At 47.2% G+C, this 16,848-nt stretch overlaps 1 protein-coding gene across 3 annotated transcripts in view; it reads right to left on the reverse strand.

Annotated features, from left to right (window-relative positions):
* EI24 (EI24 autophagy associated transmembrane protein) overlaps positions 1–16,848 on the reverse strand; it is a 380,944-nt gene that overhangs the window by 305,913 nt on the left and 58,183 nt on the right. The window lies entirely within an intron of this gene.

The following is a 16,848-nucleotide window of genomic DNA, read 5'->3' on the forward strand; positions in this document are numbered from 1 at the left end:
TTGTCTTAATAAGTTTGAGCTGATCACTGACTTCCATGCGTTTTTCCACAAAATTCGCCTTAAAAAATTCTTTATGGGCAACCAATTGACTGACCTAGAACCCGATATCTCAGGCCTGAAACCACCATCAGAATTCACCCCGGGCCTCGATATGGTGGGTACGGAGGTAGAGATTTTCGAAAAAGCAGTCCTTAATAAAATCCACCAAACCATCAAATTTGTCCCTAAGCCTCCCTTTAACACCACGAAAGAAGAGAATACCACCCTTCTCTCACTTAAAAACAACCCCCACCTTACTATTAAACCTTGTGATAAGGGTGGGGGAATTGTTCTTTTCGACTCCGCGGACTATATCACTAAGATGCATGATCTACTTAGTTCCCCCAACCATTACAGAAAGATTAAACTTGACCCTGAGCCCAAACTTAAGGCCAAGATACTTAGTATTGTAGAATCAGCGGTCACGAGAGGGGAAATCTGTAAGAAGGAGGCAGAACTTCTGACCCCGTGCTACACCAGGATTCCCATCATCTATGGTGTACCAAAGACTCATAAAAACAAGACGAACCCTCCTCTGAGACCTATTGTCTCCACCATAGGTGCGGCCACTGAACCACTTTCGAAGTACGTGGACCGTTTCCTTCAACCACTAGTGTCCAAGCTTACATCATTCATCAAAGACACTGGACATTTTATTTCTAAGGTTGAAGGCACCCCCTATGACTCCGACAGGGAACTCCTAGTCACTATGGACTTGGAGTCCCTGTACACCAATATACCCCAAGCAGGGGCCCTCACTGTCATTGAGAACATCTTAGAGACAGAGACCGACCTTCCTAACTCACGATTCATCCTTCAATGCCTCCAAATTATTCTGTATGACAACTTTTTTTTAATTTGAGGGGGACTATTACCATCAAATCAATGGCGTCAGAATGGGGGCGGCCTGCGACCCCAGTGTGGCATGCCTCTATATGGGCCATTTTGAGTCACTCAACATCTACAATGAACTAGCACCATTCAGTGAGAATGTGTCTATGGACCAGGTTCATAGATGACATTTTTCTCATTTGGAGCGGAGACCCTGAGAAACTCAATGATTTCATTACATGGATGAACCTGGCCGACCCTAATCTGCGGTTCACGGCCCATGTTAGCAACAACAAACTGGAATTTCTAGACGTGTGTATCGAACAACATGACCACCTACTTTCGGTTTCGTTAAATACAAAACCTACGTCAAGAAACACATTGCTACACTATAGTAGCTTCCACCCTAAACATCAGAAGGATGGAATCCCTTTCAGTCAATTTTTAAGACTGCACAGAAATTGCACAGAAATTGTACATCCATTAGGGATTTTAGATCACATTCGGAGACCTTGAAACAAAAACTCTTACGGAGAGGTTATCCTGCTAGGATTGTGAAACAATCCTTCAAGAGAGCAAAATACTATGACCGCCAAAGCATGTTCCAACCTCAAGTCAGGGAATCTCCTGACCAATTAGTTTGTGCTTTAAAACACTCCACTTTCGACCAGAAGATTAGGCAAATAATCAATTCCCAATGGCACCTACTTAACCTCGAAACACAGAATAACAACATTGGCAGACTTCGCCTTTAGGAGAAACAAGAATCTCAAAAACGTTCTGGTCAAAGCTAAGAACACTCCCAAGGAAGGCCTCACTCAAAAATCCATCTCCGCCTCCAACCCTGTGTTGGGGAACCACAAATATGGCACGTGTCAGGCCTGCCCTAATGCCATCACTAGTGAACAAATATGCATCAACGACAGAACAATCACCCTTAAGTGTATGACAAATTGTAGAACAGCGAATGTCATTTACCCTGTCACCTCCCCATGCGGCCTTACCTATATTGGGGAAACCGGCCGTGAAGTCAGACACAGAATGTGTGATCATAAATCTAATATCCGAACCAACAAACTCTCAGCCCTCTTTGTTCCACACTGGCGCGAGAACAATCACACTGAAGCTGACCTACAGTGGATCATCCTCGAGAAAGTCCACAACCAGAAAGGCACTGATCCCCAATTTAACCGCAGGAAAAGGGAGGTGTTGGACTTGGCCTTTCTGGCAGGTTCACCCCTGAACTTTTTGCCTTTTAGTGTTACATCATTATAATGATTTATGGTCTTTGCGCACTTTTGCACTGTGGCGCAGTGTAAAGTGCATGCGCTCTCTGAGTGCGTGTGTGAGATTGGCCTGCCCTCCCATAGGAATGCATGGGGAATGTGTGTGTCCATGGTATTTCCTGATGCGTGGGGAGTGCAGGTGCGAGTTTGGTATGTGCGGGCTCGTGCGATTGAATGCTGCGCGATGATGTGTACGGCATAATTGTGTCTAGTATGGAAGTGCCACTTCTAGAAGTTGGCCTGTCTGTGCAGTGAATGTGCTGGCTTGTGATTGGCTGGAGCTGGCTGGTGTGCCAGGCTCCTGGAGTCTGGATGGGTCTGACCTGGTGGTGAATGGGGAGATCTGCATGTTGATGGCAGGGAGGGGCTGCACCTGGGACCTGAATAGGGCTGGGCTTTCCCCACACAATGCTGGCTCCGCCCCCTGTGGTGGGTCTAATGACCCTAGCCTAGCCAGTGAATAGTGAGAGGGGCTGAGCCCATCAGAGTGCTCCCAAACCAGCTGCGTCTGGTTTTGCCCCCACCCTACACCCTAGAGACAAAGGGATTTTCTGTATAAAATGAGGCTGTTACCTCATGCTCAATGTTCTTGTTTCTGACAGGAATCTACCAGGGGCATGCTGCTGCTGGGGCCCAGGGGAAGGCTTGCCTCCCTGGGCCCTGCCCAGCCCCTGGATGCTGAAGGACTTCTTTATGGGGCCCCTTCTGCCTGGCCTGAGGATGGCTGGGAGACTTTCCTTGCCCTAGAAGCCTTGTCCTGTAATGCCCTGCTTGCTGTGGGGGTCCTTCCTGGGGCCTTTTGTGATTTTTGGGCCCCCCAGCGCCTCGTGGGCGCTTTATCCTGATTGCTGGGCAGAGCGCTGTCATTGTCCCTTGGGGGGGGAAGCGCTCCTGCCCTTTTGTGTCTCGCAGGTGCCCACCCTGCCTTATGGGCGTGATTATTTTATTCTTAATTACGGGTGCCCACCCCGTTTATAGGAGCCTTTAGTGAGTGTGAGTGCCCACCTCGCTTCTACATTTTAATTATCCGCCGAGGGAGCCTACCCCTCGTTATGCCCAAAAAGAGTTCACCGCCGCAGCCCGGGGGAAACGCCGGAAGGAGATGTCCGGCCCTCCGCCTGGTTGTGGGCGGGGCCGGGAGGACGTTGTTTCCGCTTCCCCCGGGCCTGGGGAAAGCTTTTGTGTGCTTTCCGGTCTCCCGTATGGAAAGGGAGACCGGATATACTGACTGCCCGCCCGTCGCCAAGCCAGGAGGGAAGAAGCCGCCGAGCCTCGCAGGCTCCTCTCTGAGCCCCGGTCCCGAGATGGGGGACCGGGTGAAGCAAGGGCGCTGTCGGGCGGAGCTCCTAGGAGTCGGGAGAGCTCCGCTACCGCCGGCCGAGGAAGAGCCAGGCTTCCCCCGCCGAGAGCCGGTAAGTTAAGACGACTGGGGCGGGGGGAAGGCCACACCAGTCTAAGGGGCCGCAGTGGCAGTATCAGAGCGGCCCAGTTTGGCAGCGGGCCGCTCCACCGGTTTCCTGATTATTTACCTTAGAGCCAAGAAGGCTCCAACGATGGCCCATATTGTTTGAAAGTCCCTGTGAGGGGTTTGGGGGGGCCATGTCATTTGAAAAGCCTGTGAAGGGCCAGAGGTGCCCGTGCTGAGCCCCGTGGCTCCTGGGGGCACATTGTTTTAGAGCCTAGAGGGCTCCACCGATGGGAAAGTGTTGTTCTGGAGCCAGAGGGCTCCAACCTTTGGCGCAGTTTTGGTTCCAAGGGCCAGTGAGGGCCCCTGTCGCAGTTTGCTTTCCAGCTGCCCAGCAAGTAGTGGGCAGCTGCTACGTTTAGGTTTTCTTTCTAGGGGACTTGTTCTTTGGACTTAGGAGTGAGTCTCACACCTTCATCCCTACCTTGGCCTTCCCCAGCTGCGCAGCACTTAGTGTCAGCTGCAGCGTTTAGGCCCTGTTCTGTCCCTGTCCTCAGCTGCCCAGCAAGTAGTGGGCAGCTGCTACGTTTAGGTTTTTGGCGCAGTGGCGCAACCTGGACTTTGTTGCGAGTTATGTGCTTCTTAGGGTGCTAGGAAATGTACGGTGTGTTGTATGTTTTGCGCACCCTGTGTTCTGGTACCTCTGAATGTGTTTTTATGCATCATGTACAAAGTTGCTTTCCTACACCGCTGAATGTGTTTTATGCATCATGTGTTTTACCTACACCGCTGAATGTGTTTTATGCGTCACGTGTCTTCCTTACACCGCTGAATGTGTTTTATGTATCATGTGTTTTACCTACACCGCTGAATGTGTTTTATGCGTCATGTGTCTTCCTTACACCGCTGAATGTGTTTTTATGCATCATGTGTGAAGCTTCTGCTTGTTCTAAGTTCTAAGTGCTAGTTCTATCCAGTGCTTATTCCTGACAGTGGTCCATGTGGCCCTGTCCTATGTCTACATATAATCCCTTGTAAATCTTGCCCGTGCCGGTTGGCACAATGTACATCCTGTGATTATGATTCTAATGTGTTTTGATAATACAAAGGCTATTTTTATATAACCTGGTGTGGAGTTCCTTTTGTGGGGGGCCTTGGATGTTGTTGCTGGTGGGTGCGTGCGCAAATGCTTTACACATCGCCTCTGAGATAAGCCTGACTGCTCGTGCCAAGCTACCAAGAGGGTGAGCAGGGGTTATCTTGGCGGGTGACTTCCTTGCCCTGACGTAGAGTGGTGGTTTCTGCCTGGCTTTGGCGCAAGCCACAGCCAACCAGAAATCTCATTTCTAACAGGAGGTGTTTTGGATATTTACCTGCAACACGAAACTCAAGGGTCTCAATGAACATATCCCTTGGGAAAATGCCATCACCTGAGATTCCCAATTTCTTATTTTCTGAGATCTCCCTGTTCCCCATGGGGCACCATTTGGCTTGCTTCCCCGCTTCATTAGTCCTTTTACTGCCTTTATCACGGCCCTGTGATCCTTTCTGTGTATATCTGGTTTCTTTCCCCCCCCTCCCTTTTCCCTGCCCCCATCTTTTAAACTCTGGTCCTATTTCCTTGAAATATTATTCCCCTTACCTCGTTCTAAATTTGCCTTCTCTTATATCTTTTATTATTATCTTCATCCCATATATATTTTTCCCTAATTGCTCGATGTTTTGAGATCTTCTGGATTCATTTCCATCATGGAATTTTCCCGGATGAATATTAAGTCTTTCATCTCTGTCATCCCGTGTCAAGTCTCTTTGTTGCTCTCCGGCAAGCCCCCCTCCTCTACCCTGAGCCTCCACCCCGCCCTCCGTCACCGGACGTTGTTATTGATTGGCCCCCTGCATTTCCAACAATTGCTTCTTAACCGCTAATCCATGCGTGTCAAGCCTCTTGTTGGTTCCCCGGTCTGCCCCTCATGGCCTTTTAACCCCCTATTAGCGTCCCTGCACCCTTTCCGGAAATCATCCAGTTCGTGGATACTCCGATTCCCGTACCCGGTCAACTCCACGTCCCACTCAGGTGAGCCCGCGTAACCCCCTCGCTTTATGTAGCCGCCTCTCACCCCCTGAGCGGATCTGTTCCTTAGTCTCCTTTTTTTACCTTTTAGACCTATTACCAGCGCTCCGTGATCTCAGGAGGACCCCACCCAGTCCTCCTGAAGGGCTGCTGCTTCCATTTTGCTCTTTGAAGCTACCGCCCCACGGCCAGCCCGTATTCTCCATTGCCATGCATTGCAGGTAAATAGTCTCCCTCGTACCCCCATCAGTCCGCTCCCCCGCTGTTTAGCCTATCATGTGTCGGTACTACTTAAGCTATACTCCCCTCACTATTAGTTTTCTCCCGCTTTAGCCTGTCTGTCCAGCCTGGAGCCCGGGACCGACCATCTGGATCCTACTGACGCCTTGCCCAGATCATTGCCAACGTCTTCCCAGAGCTAGTCATCCTCCTCCCTCCCCCAGTGGGTAGAAGACTGTGCCCCCATTAGACCCACGCTCCCCTCCTTTTTAGCCTTATTTACTCGACATTTCTCTCTTATCACTTTTATCCTCACAGGTGCTCTGATTTGCTTTCCTGCCGTCTGTCGACTTGTGCGCCTTTCTATTTGATTCTCCAGGTATGCGCCGCCGGATTGAAATTTCTAACTGGCCCTACCTTTGTCTGGGATTTCTTGCATCCGTTTTTTCACGGGTGATTACTAATGGATCTGGCTATACATCTACTTTCACGAGTGTGTGCGCACTCCTCTTAACCCTGCATTATCACTGCCCATACTAAATTTCCTTAGACAATTTTTTCCCCCTTCATTCTTGTATCTGCTTTTGTGTATCTCCCTTATTTCCTTTACAATTGGTTGTTCTTCACACCCTTCAACCTTTCCGGCAACGTTTGGTCTTTTGTTGGTCTCTATCATGGTACACACCTTCTTGGTCGCCCCTCCCATTTTGTTCACACCTATTATCACTCCCTGGCATCTATAAACCTTAAACATCGCCATTATGCCTATGTCTATGATTACAACTGGATCTGTTTATCCTTATACAGATACCCCCACCGGTGTCTCTTTACTGACTTGTGCCCTGATGAAGGGGAGACCTCGCTGAGGTCGCACACCGAAACGTACGTCGGCACCACAAACTTTACCTGGCGTAACCTATGTGTACCACTGTATCTCCATACATTCCCATGGTCACCACTTGTGGAGAAGGATATACCCTACTGTCTATATTTAATGTTACTTTGTGACAAAGTTATTGTATTTACAAACTCTGTTTAGGTTGGATGCTGATCCGTCAATGATAGGATACAACACCATACTCAATGGGAGTATTTCCATTTATATTTTCTTCATTGTATCCTTATTCATAGGTTCTCGCCCCTCCTTGATTAGTTTTAGAATTTTAGTTCCCTGGAATGAATGGATTTTTGGAGTTTTTTGGACACTTGTGATTGAACGAGTGAGATTGTTAGTAGCTGTGTGAATGTCTTACTCTTGTGTGGGGGGTCATTAACCGTATTTTGTGCTTTGTTATCAAATGTCTTGCAAATGCATAAATTGTTTTTCTATGAATTTTGATTAAAACATACCTATGTATCCATAACTTTTTGTTGCATTATTGACCTTCTTCCTCCTGGGAGGGAGACCTATATATCAAGTGACTTTATAAGCACTCAGTGATTTAGTACAGGTGGAGCTCTTTTGTTTTATTGTATTGGGTACCCTCATCTCACCAGAGGTATAGTCGGGATGGGTCCAGCATGCCCTTATCTTTTTGGGGAGCGCGAACTGCGCCATCTCAACAGAGGGAGCCTATTGGGTCCTCATCAAGATCAAACCCAAAATGTGGATCTCACCACGTTTGGAGCAAGTCCCATCGCCAAAGGGGGGTTATTTGGTGACCATTTCATCAGAGAACTAGGCAAATTTGTTCAGATCTTCAACTCCTTAGATAAGGAACAGGCGTCTATCAGGTGCATCTTCATGCTCCAGGTTTTTGCCAGGGCTGGCTGAGGCAGGGGGGGGCTCAGACAGCCGCTAGCAACTCACATCCCTCAGCCCCAGGCAGAGGTTTCAGCCTTAAAAGGGAACAGTACCAAGTCGCCTACAAGTTTGAGAATCTCTACTCCACCAGAAGCTACCCCCGACAGAGGCGCAGGAGGCGTGGCACTCAAGGCTCTGCTCAAGGTGAGTATTCTTCCTCTCTCTCATCAACACCTGAGGGCAGGTTACGGGAGTTCTCCGACAACTGGGCAGCTATTCTCTCAGACTGGTGGGTTCCACAAACCATTAAAGGTTTCCACATAGAGTTCTATAGCTAACCTACCCTAAGGAAGCCCCTATTTCGCTTGTCTTCTCGGCTACAGACGCTGCTCTGGTGGACTCAGAGGTGGACGACCTCCTTCGCAAAGGGGTGCGCACGAACCACTCCCCAGGTTCCCTCAGCAATCTCTTTGCTGTAGAAAAAAAGGGACAGTAGCCATTGGCCGGTCATCAATCTGAAGGAGTTCAACGTGTGGTTGGTCTGCCACCACTTCAAGATGGATGGCATTCATCTCTTGCAAGACCTCCTTCAACTGAATGACTGGATGGTGCACCTCGACCTCAAGAACGCCTACCTCACCATCTTGATCGCCCCTTGCCCACCGCTGCCGCCAGTTTCAATGACGAGCCAGACATTCAAATTAACCATGATCCCATTCGGCCCGTCCTCGGACCGCAGTGCTTTACCAAGGTCATGCGCCGAGTGGTGCAGGTCCTCAGGCCCCAGGGTGTCAGTCTCATTGTCTATCTAGATGACATTTTCCTAATGGGCCAATGCCCCCAAAACCTCTCCTGGCATCTCCAGATGGCTGTATCCCTTCCTGAATCTCCATGGCTTCATCCTCAACAAACAGAAGTCAAGTATGACTCCCACTCAATCCCTGATATTTCTCAGGTTTGTGGTGAACTCGATACGAGCCACCCTCAGTCTTCCCTCTCAGAAAATGATCAAGATCAGACACGAGTTATGTCGACTTGCAGCCAAACCCACCACATCCTTATGCCAACATCGCAAGAACGGTGGGTCTTCTGCCATCCTTGATTCAAGCGATCTTCCCGGGACAGCTCCACAACTGCACTCTGCAACACCTCAAAACTTTTCATTCCCGGAACAGGCTTACCTACTCTTAGATGGTCCCTCTAACGGAGTAAGCCCAAGAGGAAATACAGTGGTGGCTCACCCACATGGGGGCATAGAATTGGCCGGATGATGTGCAGCTCTCTTCTGGACCTAGTCATAGAAACCAATGCCAGCGGTACGGGCTAGGGCACAAGATGTGGGGGGGATTTTGCCACCGGAGGACAATGGTCCTCCCAAGAAAAATCCATGCAGATCAACTGTCTGGAACTCCTGGCAGGCTTGTTTGCAGTCAAATGCTGGACCAAAAATCAGGCAAAGTGCTGTGTCTTGCTTAAGATGGACAACATAGCAGGGGTACGCTAAATCAATCATCTAGGGAGCACCAGCTCCAAGACCCTATCAGACCTGGCCAGAAGCTTTTGGGACTACTGTCTCCTGAAACCACGTCTCGTGATGGCAAAATCTCTACTAAGGAGTTTCAACCAGGTGGCCGCTGGCACTCTCGACACATGAAGGACACAAGCATTAGGCAACTACATCCTTCGGTATTCCAAGCTCTTCAGACCAAATGGGGCCAGTTCTTGATTGACCACTTTCCATCAAGTCTGAACCATCAACTTCCAAGATACTGCAGTTGGAGGGTGGACCCCAAAGCAACAGCCACGGACATCTTAATCCAGGACTGGCATCCAGAACAGGAGTATGTCTTCCCCCCATTTGTGATGATAATGTGCCTCTCAGCCCAAGTACAGTGACAGAAGGCAGACTTGGTAATGGTGACCCCTATTTGGAGATCGCAAGTCTCGTATCCAGTTCTTCTGGAAGTTTCTTGAGATTTTCCAATTTCTCTACCCCGGTTTACAGCTCTCCTCTGGGATTCTGCAGGAAATCGCCATCAATTGGTACTGGACAGTTCTCTACCTCTTATGGAATGGAGGATTACAGGGAATGCTGGAATGTTCTAGGACTTTCGAGACCAGCTGGGTCCCTCCTCTCTAAGACATGAGCTGATAGTACTGTTAAGCGATAAAGATCAGTATGGACTCAATGGTTGGGCTGGTGTCACCAACGACATCTGGATCCAGTGGGGGCAGACGTTGTACACGTCTTGAATGTTGTTGCTTTCATTGGCCTCTTAGGGGCTGGCGTACAGATCAATAAATACTTTCAGGTCAGCGATCGCAGCAGGTCATGTGCCGGCAAGTGATCGTCTGATAGGGGAGCTCCCCCAATTAGGAAACTTCACAGTAGCATTAGCCTTTCTCTTCCCTCAGAACCAAGATACCCAGCGCTCTTGGATATCAATAAGGTCCTTAACCTTTTCTTGTCATGGCAAGCCAATAAATATCGGTCTCGGTGGATTCACTAGCCACACCGGCTACACTACTATGCATAATCTCATGTCGAAGAGTATCAGACGTCAGAGCACTGGACATTACAGGTAGAGTACTTTTCATATCTCTCATGGTACGAAATGTAATTCTCATGTGGACTCTAACCCCTCTTTTCCAGATTCCCCCAAACTGTATATTGGGAGGATCATAAAAAGCAATGAGACTAGGACGGTGGACATCCGCCCCCATGGTGAGAGAATTTGTGACCGCTCTCAGGAAACCTACAAAGCTGTATCTTCACCCACCATTGCAAGATGGGTTAGAGGGGTATGCAAGAAGCCAGAATTGATACTAATTTATTTGTAGCCCACTCAGCTGGGGGCTGGATTGCAAGGCATTAACTCTAGGGGCTCACCTGGAAGATATTCCTAATGCTGCAGACTAGTCGTCAGATTCTAACGTTAAAAGAGTCTACTTTAGCCTAGTCCCAAACATGGCTTCGCTGGCTATTGAAAAGCTTTAAACCAGCATAATCCTCACCTTAGGTTGTGACATAGAATGAAAAATTTCCGACTTATCATAACGGAAAGTTTCGATTTTATTAGGGACATGGAGGGGAGCATTAACCCACCCATGTGAGATATGATGGCAGCCTCCCTAGGGTAAGCTAATCTTTGCTAAGGTGGGTATACATATAAAACATTCGTACCTTCTACTTTGTCAAAGTCTGTGACAGACACCACAGCTCAAAGAGACCTTGGGTCAACGTCAACAAATTAAACCTAATGCAGGCTTTAAACTTCTCCTCTTATGTCAGTACAAATTTCATCATCAGGGATTTAAAACCCTCACGGGTAAGTAGTGCGCTCTACAAATGCATTGATTGATCGATTGATCGATCATCAGCTAAATCTTTTAACTCTTATTCATCAAATGCTCTGGACACTATTGCGCAATATTTAACAAGCCACCGGGCAGCACCCGAGACCCCTTGGTATTTAAACCAACATACGCTGTCAAAGCGCCAGATTAAGGACCTCGAAAGACAATGCCATCCTTAGTACAATCTAACGACAAACTGGTCTATAGAACCAAATAAATAAATAATTCAGTGTCTGAGACGAGCAGCTCGCTCTGCTTACACCACCAATAAAATCGAATCCTACCCAAATGCCTTCCATGAAATGTTCACGATTGATAAGGATCTTCTATCTCCTCAAGCATGTAGTGCTGTTATTACACCATCACTACTCTCTGCCAGGATCTTTCACTCTTTTTGGAATGACAAATCTCAATACAGGTGAATTTCCTGCCTCAGCCCTAGTTTCATCTGACCTTTGACTGTCTTATCAACACCTCGAAACTGGTCACAGCATTCTGCTGTATTTCCAAAAGACAAGGACATTGCACTGCTTAAATAAACTAAGTCAGGCGCATTATTAGATCCTTGTCGATCTACTATTAGCCTTAGATGTACTTGGACCAACGCGTCTCTGCAAACTCTCCATCTCTTCAACTTCGATGCCAGATATCTAGAAACAGGTGGCTCCTCTTTTAAAGAAATCATAAGCAGACCGTAAGCATGTAAGTATAATTAAGGTCTCATTTCTCCCCTTCCTTTTTTGGCCAAGATATTACAAAAAAAATCACCAATAAACAACTATACCACTATCATGACTGTTAGATTATTCTAAGTCTTTCTGGATATGGTATCTAATGCTGAGGACACCCATATTATTGTCTCAGTGCTCACAATCCAGAACTAGGTAAAAAAGATACATTGCTCTTGCATAAGTGCAGTGGCTTTCTGGACACAACACAATTGCCTCAAGTTAAATAGAGACAAGACAGAAGTTCTGTTGTTTAGTCAATAACCCCTGTTTTGGTCATCACTCCGGTGGTAGCCTTCTCTGGGCCAGTCCTCGACTCTAGTTCCATCTGCAATATCATTATTGATCACAATTTCTCATTTGCCCTCCAGATCAAGCATGTCTTGACAATCTACTTCAATAAACCAGCCCAGTTCACCAGAACAATAGCTGTACTATATGAAGGTGCATCTGTGGGCATCCATCTGAACAGGGTAACATCAGAGGAGATAGATATTGATAGAGGGACCCAATAGGGCTGCCCTCTCGCACCTATTCACTATGTTCGTAAACTCTTTGGCAGCTTTGATAGAAGGAAAAAAGGACATCCTAGGCCCAATGGAAAGCCACAGAGCATCAGTGATTTGTCTTTAAAGCGATGACTCAGTATTGCACTTGATGCTGTCACAGACCAGAGCAAAGAAGCAAATATTGCTATAGCCAATTTCAGTGCGTTCTCTGGATAGAAGTCAATACTTCAAAAACCAAAGTGATGAAGGATAATGTACTCCCACAACTGTCACAGAGGAAATGTTTCAAGGAGAATCAAATATCTTGTACTGAGCATCTCAAAAGACCAGGACGAACTGTATGATCTAAATTATAACCCCCTTAAAAAAAACTACTAGATACTTGAAATGGGCTACCTCTGATGATTCTGGAAGGATAAGCCATCCTTTTTGGTTTCGATTTTTAACTTTTTTGTTTCACGCTATACTGGACTATGGAACAATGAAGAGTTTACCACAATAAATGTAATCATAAGATTTGTTTGAGATGGCAAGAAACCAGAATGGATAGATTGAAGCAGTCATTCTCATTGGAAATGGGAGGGGGGGTCAAATAAAGAATGTGATTTCAATCCTGGATGGGGAATGTATCCAGATTTACTTCTAGTCCAATGGATGCAAGTGTGAAACACCTTTCCTAAGAAGGAGTATTAGGTGATCAAGGAGTCGACACAACTAGGTTGAGTGGATCGCATTTTGGATGTTTCATGGAATTCCATAACTTTTAAACACGTCTGATTTATTACAGACTGGGCAAGGGGCAGGTAACACACAGCTGCCATACCAGCATAAACTCACCACTGTATTCTGGTGTCTCCAGATTGTGATATGTTTAACAACTCTAAAGTAAATAACACATATTCAACACCGATGTTAAATTACTCACAAGTAGATGTGTTTATGACAACATGAACTGCATCTACCATAATGCTTTGAGTTAACTGTTGCTGACCTGCTGAACGTGCTTCCTTCTTCCCCTCCTTGAATGATCTTTGGGTGACATCGCAGTTTAATGGTCAACCAAGATAACAAGGAGGCAGTTTTACCTAGCGAGTGCGTGAAGAAAATTGCTTAGGATGTAGTTCTATCAATACCACCATTTGATAAGAGTAAGCCAAAGAGCATGATACGCTTTACTGCGTCTAACATAGGAGAGAGATTAAGAAGGATCAGCACAGAGAAAATGTGTTACTTACCTGTAACTCTAGTTCTCCAGTATTGGTATCTTTCACAGTTTCCCATGCTTGAATTATTCCCTGTTGTTGAGGTGAGAGTCCCACAGTACCTTCTAAAACAATAGAAGTAGTATACAACCCTTATAATGGCAAAAGACATTGACTTTAACAGCCTATCTACTTCATTTATAAAGAACCAAAATCCGGCTAATCAGTCAATAGCACCATCGAGAACACTTCCTACAGAGGCATCTTCCCTCAAAGAAGCACTTGTGGGAGCAAGTGACCACTTACAAGAAAGAGAGCCTCAATGGGAAGGAGGGTGGGGTCGCATGTGAATCTATAAGACATACCAATATTGGACAATGAGAGTTACAGTTAAGTAAAAAATGTTTTTCCAGTATTGGATCTTTCATAGATTCACATGTTTCAATCAGAATAGATCAATCAATTAATCAAGCGGGATTTGTAAAAGCGCAGCAAATCATCCGTGATGGTATCAAGGCATTAAAATCCAAGCTGCTTGGATGGCCTCAGTTGAATAGCCAGGTCTTGAGCATGCACAGCATGAGGAAGAGGGCGGAGGAGACGGTTGATCTGGTTCTTCATGGCGAGCTTGCTGTCCAGGATGATGACGAAGTTTCCAGCGTGGACCATTGGGGTTGGATAAGGTCCCAGCTCAGCAGGCCACCAGGAGTCATTACAAGGGGAAGTGTTCCCGAAGATTAGTACTTTAGTCTTGTCTGTGTTGAGCTTGAGGCAGTTGTCTTTCATCCAGTCTGCTTAGCTGGTCATGCACAGTTGGAAGTTGGTCCTCGCGGCGGAAGTGTCTTCGGATAGCGAGACGATTAACTGTGTGTTTTCTGATAGGAGATGATGTACAGTCCATGGGCTCTGACAGCGTAGGTCAAGAGGATCATGCAGGCGTTGAACAGTGTAGGTGTGAGGGATGAACCTTGAGGGATGTTGAAGATGATGTACTTGGGTTTCCGAGGTGAATTGTGGATTCTCTGTGTACTTCCGGTGAGGAAGGATGCGATCCATTTGAAGGCGTCCTCTTAGATACTGATTTGATGGTGCCTCTTGATCAGGGTGTGGTAGGACACAGTGTTGAAGGCTGCCGAGAGGCCAAGGAGGATTAGGACGGCCGAATCTCCTGGGTCACGCACGGTTCTGATGTCAGTGGCTGCGATCCACGTAGTTTCAGTGCTGTGGTTTGTGCAGAATCCAGATTGGGATGCATCCAGAGATCTCTGTTCTTGAAGTATTCCATGAGTTTTGATGTCTCAGAGGACCTTGCGGGAAAGAGGAGCAAGAAGATATACCGGCAGATTTTGAGCTTGTTGGGGTCGGCAGACAGTTTCTTGAGGGATTAGACTTCAGTGTGTTTCCATTCGTCTGTGAAGGTGGTTGAATTGATGGATGTATTGAAGATGGCTGCGAGTTTGTTGCAGATAGTTTTGTTGTTGAGGTTTAACATGTGGTGGGGACAAGGGCCCGTGGGTGCTCCTGAGTGGACAGAGCGCATAATGTCTGTGGTGCTCTGTACGGTGAGCTAGTCCCAAACAGTGATCCGGTCGTCGGTGGTAGTGGCTGTGTGGGCAAGGAGGCTGAGAATGTCCGCAGCCGTGTGCTGTGGTTCGAAGTCTTTGTGGATATCTTGTAGTGGAAGTAGTCTGCCGGGGTGCTGCAGAGTTCTTGAGAGAAGGTGATGTTTTTTTTCGGTAGCTGCAGGGTTGGAGAACTCCTTGACAATGCAAATGTAAATGTAAATGTACAGGAATTTATATAGCGCAAATCACCGAGCGGTTTCTAAGCGCTTGCTTAGGGAACCCGTCCTGGTATTCCCCTGTGAGATAACCCCGGCAGGGTATCCGCAAGGTGAAAGCCAGGCATCTCGCCGCGAGGGGCCGTTGTGGAGATTAAGCAAGCTATTGCCCAGAGTCGCAGAGTGTGAACCCGTGAATCGAGGAGGCACCGGAGTGAGAATTGTCGAGTCCATGGACATTTTAGGACTCAAGACCCCGCCGAGCCGGGAATTGAACCCTGGTCCCGGGCTGACCTCTGCTTCCAGGTCTGCCTCCTCTAACCAGTGAGCCAGAGTTCTTTGCTGTGGCTGGTGCTGGCTTCACTGAAGTTGGCTAAAGCATTCTTTCTTGTCTCTTTCAGGAGTTGGTGATACAGGTTTAATGATATCTTGTAGGTGCTCTGGTCGGTGGGCTTCTTGCTGGTGTCCTATTTTCTTTCTAGTAATTTGCATTTGCGTTTCGTGGTTCTCTGTTCCGGGGTGTTTCAGCAGGCCTGTTTGGTGGGTTTGATGGGGCAGCCTGCTGGCCAAGTCAAATATCCAGGTGGTGACATTACGGATAGCTTGTCCAAGGTCGGTCGTGTTGTCGGGGTGGGAGGTGTTGACTGCGTCAGTCCATTGGCTTTCAGATACTTTGTTCCAGCTGTGGTGGGAGGTGCTGGGTGGTCTGTAAATGGCATTGAAGGTGAAGTGAACAATTGCGTGGTATGCCCAGGTGAGCTCTGTAACATGGCTGTATTTGACTTTGTTGCTGTCTGTGAAGATAGGGTCCAGCATGTGCCCTGTGATGAGAGTGGGGTCTGTGATTAGCTGGCTGAGGTTGATGTGGTTCATGCTTTCAAGGGAGGAAAAAACCTCGAGTTGTATTTGAAAGGGACTACATCTCGTCGTTTGGGTCCTCACTAAAAATGGCAGCAGCACAGTTCCCAGGATTTGGACATAGCTGATATTTTTAGAATTATAGTCTTGTGTCACCAACAGATAAGAGATTTCTCCTTCAAGTTCATTCTATTTATCAATAAGATGCCTTAGGGTCCAGCCAGTTATACACAAGCTGCAGCAAAAAACTTCTAAAACTGCAAAGAAAGGTCGACTCACACAGATTTGCTGTGCTGTGCTATTCTGATCTTTTGAACCCTCGATTAAAGAAGCTCTTCAATGCAAGAGCCATGAAACTGCTATAAGCAAGGCAAGCAGTAACATGAGCCATTATAGGTCGAGGTACATCCTTCTACAATCAAACGCCTCCAGTCTCTACTCTGGCAAAGCATCTGTCAGCAGACATAGCTGTAGAACAACCCTAAATTTTCGACCACTCCTCTCCCACTGAAAAGCATGGCCTTCAAAATTTGCACCCACAACAGTGGGACGCATCTCAGCCTACCTCTCCCAACTTCCTTTAGGAGCATGGGGTACCACCTCTATCACAGCAGATCACAGGAGCAAAGAACCCTTCTATTCTCTAAGTCTGAAGAAAGCACACATCTTTTCTGCTAGCTAACCCCAGTACCAATCCATTGGCAGTGCTTTTCATATGCTAATAAACTCTGCCCAAGGAACAAGATCTCTGAACTCTAATGTCTATAACAGCAATTTTATTTAGACCGAGCTGTGAGAGTATACCACATCATTATCAGG

The sequence above is a fragment of the Lissotriton helveticus genome, chromosome 3_1 (genome assembly GCF_964261635.1).
Source record: "Lissotriton helveticus chromosome 3_1, aLisHel1.1, whole genome shotgun sequence".
Lineage (NCBI taxonomy): Eukaryota > Metazoa > Chordata > Amphibia > Caudata > Salamandridae > Lissotriton > Lissotriton helveticus.